Here is a 9,474-nt window from a genome sequence, read left to right as displayed (position 1 = left end):
ATATTATGTCTGTTCTATAAATCATGTACCACAAAACAAACCACAGGATGTTTGAGGAAAAACCAACAGCATCAAATGCAGTGAACAGATACTTCAGTAGTATTTACTGTATGTTGCAGGATTATTAGAAGTCTGGGGGGAAGACAATCTGAAATCTAACAGAAATGTTTATACATAGTGGGGTGGTTTCATAATGAGTAAATTAAGGTGTTTAGATATTCTGATTCCTTGCATTCTGGTTATCTATTGATTTGCAGCTAACCTCCACAAGACCAAGTGGCTTAAAACAATGAGAATTACTCATTTTGCTCATGAATGAGCAATTTGAATGGGGCATGGCAACAACAGCCAGTCTCTGCTCTGGGCAACATCAGCTGGTCCAGCTCTTCTGAGGCTGGAAGAGGAAACACTTTGAAGACTCACTCTCACTTATAAGACTGAGGAGTTGGTTCTGGCTCTCGGTGGATGCTTAGCCAGCATATGCCTGGGATCTTCTCCAAATGGGTCACTCCATGGGGTCTCTGAATGGAGCTGTTTGGCCTTCCTCACAGCATAGTTCCCAGGTTCCAAGGGACAAAGGTGGAAGCTTTAAATAATATGGCTTCTGTATCCATCTGTTGATTAGGCAAGTAAGTCACCAAGCCCAATCCAAAGTTAAGGAGAGGGACTTTAGATTCTACCACTCAGTGGAAGGATTAGCAAAGAATCTGTGGCATTCTTTAATCTGCCACATTGTAAAATATTATCCTGTTTTTGAAAAATAAATTAATTTTATGTGCACAAACCCATGATTGAATAGGTTGACATGTAAGTAGCTGATTTAATTCCATTTGTATAAAAAATGGCATAGAGAGGACCATACATGTATATTTATTTTTGCCTATTTGACAATAAAGAAAAGTACAGAAGAATGGGTGATCACACATAGGAGTGAGAAGGAAGGAGAACTATTAGCTTTTCTTTTTAAACTTCTGTGCTTTGATTCATCTTAAAAATCCAATGTAGTAAAAAACCTTCAACTATTGATTAGAAAATTTACCAAACCAAGAACTAGATAATTTTTAAAATACTTAATTAAAATAGCAACAAAAAGATAAATATTCCTAGTATCTATCTTAAACTCAACAACAGTGAGGTTTATTTAGAGTGCTTTGCATTTAGCAGCAAAGTTTTGAGGTTCTTAAATCCTGGAAATTTCTTACCACCCTGATACTAGCTTGGTTATTCCTATGGTGGGGCTGGGGGTGATGAAGAGGGCTTACAATATGTAATTCATGAAATTATTATATTTAAAAAAAACAATATACCTAAAATATGACACAACTGAACATATTTACAAAACAGAAACAGACGTAGAAAACAAACTTATGGTTACCAAAAGGGGAAGGGGTGGGGGAGGGATAAATTAGGAGTTTGGGATTAACACACACACACTACTGTATATAAAATAGATACTCAACAAGATCCCACTGTATAGCATGGGGAACTACATTCAATATCCTGTAATAAATCGTAATGAAAATGAATAATTGAATCACCTGGTTGTACATCAGAAATTAACAAAACATTGTAAATCAACTAGAATAAAAAAAATTTTAAGTCGATGTACTTTAGATAAGCTTTTTATTGCAGTATAACATATGTACAGAAAAGCAGGCAAATCCATTTTAGAGTTCAGAAGACTTTCACAAATTGAACATGTCCAGGTAATAGACACACATTTGAAGAAATAAAACATTATCAACACACCAGAAGCTCTTCTGGTATCCAATCCGTCTGCCCACCCTACAAAGGTATCCCTCACTAGTCTACCAGCAAAAATTAGTCTTACCAATTTTGAACTTTATATAAATGGAGTCAAATAGCATCTATTCTCTGTGTCTGGATTCTTTCAATCAGCACTACATTTGAGAACCTCATCTGTGTAGTTATATATAGCAGTTTATTACTTTTTATGGATTCAAAGTATTCTATGGTATAACTTTACCAGAATGTACTTCCTTCCTTGGATATTTGGATTTATTCCAGTGTTTAGTTTTTATGAATATTTCTGCTAGTAACATTTGCATAAACTCCTTTTGGTGTACCCATATGGGGTATATATACCTACACGTGTGATTACTTGTTTTCAGGTCTAGCAAATGCTGCCAGATAGTAGCATTCCTAAAGGGGTGTGTGAGGGTTTCCATCAGCACCTCCTCAACACTCAGCCATTTTGGTGGTGGGGGGAGTAGAGACTTTTCACCGTGGCCTTAATTTGCATTTCCCTGATGATTAATATAACTGATCACCTTTTCACATGTTTTTGAGGCATTTGGATAGACTTTTTCATGAAGGGCATGTTCCAGTCTATTGCCCACTTCTCTAAAATTAGGCTTTCTGTCTTTTACTAATGAACCTATAGAGGTTCTTTAGAAATTTTAGGGTCTTGTTAGACATATATTGTAAAAATCTTACATTCTGACATTTCTACTTCATATGTTTTTGCTTTTATAGATTTTCAATTCTTGAATTTAGTATATTAAAAATGTCTTAATTTTCTTTGTGGTATCTTTTTAAAGAAATCTTTGCTTTCCTTAATTAAGGTCATGAATAAATCTTCCATGCTATTCTGAGAAGTTTTATGCTTTTGCTTTCACATTTACATCTAACATCAATTTAGGATTTTGTGTGTGTTGTGTAGGTATATGAGACACAAGGGTCAAGATTAATTTTTCCATGTGTGCTCTGTATGCTTATACAATCATCCAAATATACTGTTATGGTTCTATGTTATCTTCTGATTCATTTGCATATCTGCATTCCTTTATCTGTTACAGAATTCTGGCCACCATCCTCTCTAGCCTGTTTCTCCACAATAGCCTCACTGGGCATCTGACCTTCAGCCTCAGATGCTCAGTTGGCCTTGGAGGAATCTTTATAAAAACATAAATCTCATTATTTCACTCTCTTACTGATATTCAGTTGTCTGCTTCCTTTGCGTCTCATAATAAAGAAAATATGTCCTGTGGTTCACATGCCATTTGTGGTCTTCCCCTCCTGACCCGCATCTCCATCTCACTGATTCCCCTGCGCACTTTATACACAAACATTTCAGAAACACTTTCTGTGTTAGTTTCCTAGGGCTCTGTAACAAATTGCCACAAGTGATGGAGTTTAAGAAACACCAGAAATGTATTATCTCAAGTCAGGAGGCAAAGCCTGAGATCAAGGCGTTACCAGGGTTGACTCTTTCTGGAGACTCCGAGACAGAATCCGTTTCTCCTATGCATGGTGGTTGCTGGCAGTCCTTGACTTTCCTGGGCTTGTAGCTGCACCACTCCAATCTCTGCCTCCATCTTCACGTGCGTCCTTCCTCTGTGTGTGTCTGTGGGTCTCCACATCTCCTCGTCCATTTAAGAATATTAGCCATTGGGTTTACTGGATGACCTCATCTTAACTAGTTACATCTGTAAAGACCTCTATTCAATATAGTCACCTTTTGAGTTTCTGGGTGAACGTGAATTTTGGTGAATACTATTCAAATGACCACATCTCCTTTTCACCTACTGGATTATGTTCACTGAACCCTTAAGTCATTCGCATTACTGGCTCCCTCTCCACTCCTGTTGACCTTCAGCTTTTCTTAATGTCTGCTCATCCTTGAGACTCCTCTTGTTTTAGTGACTTTACCTGCTTGGACGGATAATTTTGTGTCAACTTCACCAAGTCATGAATTATTCAGGTATTTGTCAAACAACATTCTGAGTGTGTCTGTGAGGGTGTTTCTGGGTGAGATTAACATTTGATTTGGTATTCATATACTTGTTCTCTACATGTGTCTTTTTTCTCCTTTGCAGATAAGATCATCTTTAACATTTTTCTAGGTAACGCATATATTATTATACAGGATATTTTTCTCTTTCTGACTTACTTCACTCTGTATGATGGTCTCTTGGTCCTACCAAGGAGGAAAGGGGCAGAGGGTTGGATGAATTCGGAGATTGGGGTTGATGTATATACACTTCTATGTATAAAACAGATAACTAATGAGAACCTACTGCATAACACAGGGAATTCTATTTGGTGCTAAATGGGAAGGAAATCCATAAAAGAGGGTATATAGGTATATATATGGGCTTCCCAGGTGGTGCTAGTGGTAAAAAACCTGCCTGCCAATGCAGGAGATGTAAGAGATGCAGCTTCGATCCCTGGGTCAGGAAGATTTCCTGGAGGAGGGCATGGCAACCCACTCCAGTATTCTTGCCTGGAGAATCCCATGGACAGAGGAGCCTGGCAGGCTACAGTCTACGGGGTCAAGAGTTGGACACAACTGAAGCGAGTGAGCTCACATGCATGTATGTGTATGGCTAATTTACTTTGCTATGCGTAGAAATTGACACAGCAGTTCAAAGCAACTACACTTCAATTTTTAAAAATTACTATTTTCCCTGATTAATATTATTTTCTTGCACAATATAAGTACATAGAAAGAAATTTAAAATAATCACATCATTCACAATCCTAAAAAAATTTTAAAATTTGACTTGGTAGATTGAGTAATGCAGATTGCCCTCCCCAGTGTGGGTAGGCCTCATCTAATCAGTGAAAACCTGAATAGAACACAAAAGCTGACTCTCCCTTTAGTGAGAGGAAGCTTCTCCTACCTGACTGCCATGAAATGGGAAATCAGCCTCTTAGAACCACACCATTGACCCTCCTGAGGCTCCAGCTTGTCAGTTCTGGACTTCAGACTTCTCAGCCTCCATAATTGTGTGAGCCAGTGTTTTATAATTTAGATAGATAGACTAGATAGATATTTCATTGAAGAAATCTGACTAATACACTTAGAAAAACTTCAAGAGTTTTCTTTACTCTCAAGAGCTGCTTGGGTGTCGTTTCTGAGTGCACAGCTGCTGAGGGAGAAGTTAACATCCTATACTGCCCTTCTGATTGTGGTCAGTAACCACCATCTAGACTGTAAGTCCACAGCTGTAGTAATTTTTTCATAGTCACTGACAGATTCTCAATATCTAGCATGTTCATTATATGCTGAATAAAGGCTTCCTTTTCAAGATGACTCGCTGAATAGACACTACAGTCCCTGTCCCACCCTACATTTCTAAAAATGAAGAAAAGATGAAAAAGTGTTTTATAAAAGTGTGTAAAAACAGTCATGGTTGCAAGTGCTATTGGTAATACGGAACAAGGTAATTTTCCGACTAATACTTCTGGGGGAGAAAATTATGAAAGCTGGATAAAATATTTTCCTTTAAATCTGCTTGAGACTTCTACCTCTGTCAATGTAATAGGGAAGAACAAATCTCAGTCTATAATAAACCTATTTCTTTTACTTTAACCTTTGTATTGTATTCCATTTGCTTTGAGTTAAGAATATTGGCTATAACCTGAAATATACAGGATAGTCCAAGACTCCGACCTTTAAGGGTGTGACGCTTTTCCATTCATATAGAGATAAAAAAAAATGTTGCAGAACAGAGAGTAACATTGGTCTTGTTGGAGGTTTCTAAGAACATTCATGACCTGACTTACGTGGCCAGCTGCAACAATAAAAGATTCCTACAGCAAGCAGTTTGTAACAACCAACCAGCCTCTCCTCCCCTCCTTGCCTTTTAAAATGCTTTGCCAAAACCCTTCTGGGAGTTAGGGGTTTTTAACGAGTATAAACCACACAGCTACTTGCATAGCCCTATAATAAACATTTCTATGCTCCAAAATTTGATCACATGGACCACAGCCTTGTCTAACTCATTGAAACTACAAGCCATGTCTTGTAGGGCCACCCAAGACAGATGAGTCATGGTGGAGAGTTCTGACAAAATGTGGTCCACTGGAAAAGGGAATGGCAAACCACTTCAGTGTTCTTGCCTTGAAAACCCCATGAGCAGTATGAAAAGGCAAAAAGATAAGACACTGAAAGATGAACTCCTCAGGTCTATAGGTGCCCAATAAGCTACTGGAGAAGAACAAAAAACTAGCTCCAGAAAGAAGGGAGAGGCTGAGACAAAGCAGAAACAATGCCCAGTCATGGATGTGTCTGGTGGTGAACGTTAAGTCCCATGCTGTAAAGAACAATATTGCATAAGAACCTGGAATGCTAGATGCACGAATCAAGGTAAACTGGAAGAGGTCAAACAGGAGCTAGCAAGAGTGACCATCAATATTTTAGGAATAAGTGAACTAAAATGCAACAGAATGGGTGAATTTAGACGATCATTGCGTCTACTATTGTGGGCAACAGAATCCCTTAGAAGAAATGGAGTAGCTCTCATAGTCAACAGAAGAGTCCGAAATGGAGTACTTGGGTGCAATCTCTAAAATAACAGAATGATCTTCGTTGGTTTCCAAGTCAAATCATTCACTATCACAGGAATTCAAGTCTACGCCCAATCACTAACGCCAAAGAAGCTGAAGCTGAACGGTTCTATAAAGATCTACAAGACTTCCAGAATTATCACCAAAAAAAAAAAAAAGAAAATGTCGGCAGCGGGCACCGGGGGAGGGGCGGCCCAGGCGGCGGCGGCCCGGCGAGTTCACTGGAGCACGGGGCCCCGGCGGTGGAAGATGGAGGAGCTCAGCAAGAAGTACTGCGTGTACTGCCTGGCCGAGGTGAGCCCGCTGTGCTTCCGCTGCCCCAAGTTACAGGACATCGAGCTGTGCCCCGAGTGCTTCTCCGCGGTGCCGCCACCACCGCCGCCGCCGCTACCACGGATACCAGCTGGTGCACGGCGGGCGCTTCACGCTCTCGGCCGGAGGCCGAGGGCGGCTGGACCAGCCGCGAGGAGCAGCTGCTGCTGAATGCCATCGAGCAGTTCGGCTATGGGAACTGGGAGGACATGGCAACTCACGTCCGCGCTTCCCAGACCCCCCAGGAAGTGATGGAGCATTACACATCTTGGTGGCTGAGCAGTAGCAGCTGGACTACATGCCTCTGCGGGACGACTACTAGATCCAGTACGACCAGAACGCTGAGACGCTCATCACCGGGCTCTCGGTCAACTACGGCGACGAGATGCGGCGGTCGAGCTGAAGCGCGCGCACGTGCACAAGTACGTGCTCAAGCTCCCGAGCGGCAGCGGTGCAAGAACATCGCGCGCGACTACAACCTGGTGTCCGCCTTCCTGGGCAAGGAGAAGGAGCGGGCGGTGCCGTGCAAGGTCACCAAGGAGAAGGAGCTGCTCCTGAAGCTGCAGCCAGTGTACCAGTTCGTGTCGTGCAAGGAGTTCGACGACCTATTCGAGAAAATGCACAAGGAGAAGCTGCAGCGCTACCAGCGCAACTGCATAACCAAGATGGAGGAGTCGGCTGAGTACGAGGCGCCCCGCACAAGCGCGAGAAGCGCGAGGAGAACAAGGCGGCGGCGGCTGGGGGCGCCAAGCGCGGCAAGGAGGACGGCCGGGACGGCGAGTTCGTGGCCATCGACCACCTTCCGGGCTGCGAGCTGTTGTCGACCGCGAGAAGGTGGTGTGTAGCTCGCTGAACCTGAGCCCCGCGCGCTACCTGACCGTGAAGACCATAATCATCAAGGACCACCTGCAGAAGCGCCGGGGCATCCCCTCCAAGAGCCGCCTGCCCAGCTGCCTGGATAAAGTCCTCAGAAAGTGGATCCTGAACTTCCTCATCGAGAGTGGGTGGATATCCAGGGACGCCTCCTGAAGCCCGCTGCCCGGAACGGACGGACGGACGGAGGGACGGATGGCTGGACGGTCCCGCGAGAGCCGCAACGACAGCGAGGAGGAAAAAAAAAAAAAAACAGCTTTTGTGAGCCAAAAGGAAACGGGGTGGGCGGGAGTGGGAGAGGAAACGCCTTTCCGGCTCCACCCCCCACCCCCACCCCGCATTGTTGCTCTTTTTTTTTTTTAAACAAATCGAATTCTTTTTTTAGGGTATCAATTCTTTTTACCGTCCTCTGAAGAAGCAATAGCAACAGTCGGATCAAGGAGAAGACAAAACCCGTGCATATTTTAACTGAATCCTTATACGTAGTACTTTAAGATGACGATTTGCCTTTAAGTGTTCAGTGTGGAGCATATGATGATGATATCAGGAAATTCCCTTTTTTGTTGTTGTTGTTGTTGCTTCCCAGCGGAGAAGGCAATGGCACCCCCACTCCAGTACTCTTGCCTGGAAAATCCCGTGGACGGAGGAGCCTGGTAGGCTGCAGTCCATGGGGTCGCTAAAAGTCGGGCACGACTGAGCGGCCTCACTTTCACTTTTCACCTTCATGCATTGGAGAAGGACATGGCAACCCACTCCAGTATTCTTGCCTGGAGAATCCCAGGGACAGAGGAGCCTAGAGGGCTGCCGTCTATGGGGTCGCACAGAATCGGACACGACTGAAGCGACTTAGCAGCAGCAGCAGCAGCAGCAGCAGCAGCAGTAGTGATACAGGACTGTGAGATGGGTGGAGAGGAGCCCTTCCCTGCCGGCCGCCGGCTCACTCTCGTGACCTGACCTCTGCCGCGGCTGCCCTCAATGTCGGGCAGGTGGCACTTTAGGCGGAGGGCACCGGGCCGGGCAGAAGAGGCCAGGGGAGGGCTGGATGGTCATCCGTAGGGACTCGCGGGAGGAATCTGGTGTTGAATGGTTTGGCCAAACTGAGCTTCCCCACGACGGCGTGTTGTGGCACTTTGAGGGAGCTCACCGCGGTGTCTGGGGGGGACGCGGGGTCCAGCGCAGCGCAGACTGACAGAACGCGGAGCCACCTCCCCTGGGGCTGCTGTTTGCTGCCTTTAGAACTTGCCCATGCATTTTACTTGGAAGAACTCATTTTAAATGAAGTTGACCAAGAGTTTAGAGTTCTGGGTTTTGGGTCAGCTCCTTCGAGGGTTCTCACCCCAGTGGCAAGCCCCTCTTTCTCTGAGACTGGCCACGTGTCTTGTCTTGTGTGGTGTCAGGCACTAGGCCAGGCGAGAGGGACCCCTGTGGCCTGGAGGCCCCGGGGCACTTCTTCTCTGGGCTGCCTCCTTGAGCCAGACTCTGGTGTGGCTCTGCCCATCCTGGTTCAGAGAGGGTATCAGGGGAGCCCTTTCGTGACGGGAACGGTGCCTTCACGTGGGAACCTGAGGAGTCGTGTGTCTTCCAGCTGCTTGGGGCTCTCGTGTCCAAGGCCCTGCTGTAGAGTCATTGGAGTGGCCAGACCCCAGTGGTCCTCTGGTCGTCCTGGGGTGCATCCTGCCTCTCATCCCTCGTAGCTACCAGATTGTTTACCTCCCAGAATGCTTGGGCTTGAAGTTACTTTAAAGGGAAGGTATTTGAGAGACAGGAAAAAAAAAAAAAAAAAAAGCGAAACCTCATCATTGCCAAGGACAGCTCAGTTATGGTGCCTTTTCCTTTCACACCCTTCTGTCTGTCCCCTAGGGTGAATTTCCAGCATTAAATACACACGTCAACTATATTGGGGGCTTCCCTGGTGACTCAGATGGTAAAGAACCAAGCTGCAATGCAGGAGACCTGGGTTCGATCCCTGGGTCG

The 9,474-nt window shown here is 44.6% G+C and overlaps 1 pseudogene; it reads left to right on the top strand.

Moving 5' to 3' along the window:
• Positions 1-6,564: 6,564 nt before the first annotated feature.
• Positions 6,565-7,731, top strand: LOC102415211 (annotated as a pseudogene).
• Positions 7,732-9,474: the final 1,743 nt, after the last annotated feature.

This window comes from Bubalus bubalis, chromosome 20 (assembly GCF_019923935.1).
Source record: "Bubalus bubalis isolate 160015118507 breed Murrah chromosome 20, NDDB_SH_1, whole genome shotgun sequence".
NCBI classification, from domain to species: domain Eukaryota; kingdom Metazoa; phylum Chordata; class Mammalia; order Artiodactyla; family Bovidae; genus Bubalus; species Bubalus bubalis.
Note: the sequence above shows the minus strand (reverse complement) of the source record. Positions and strands in the feature narration are given on the sequence as shown.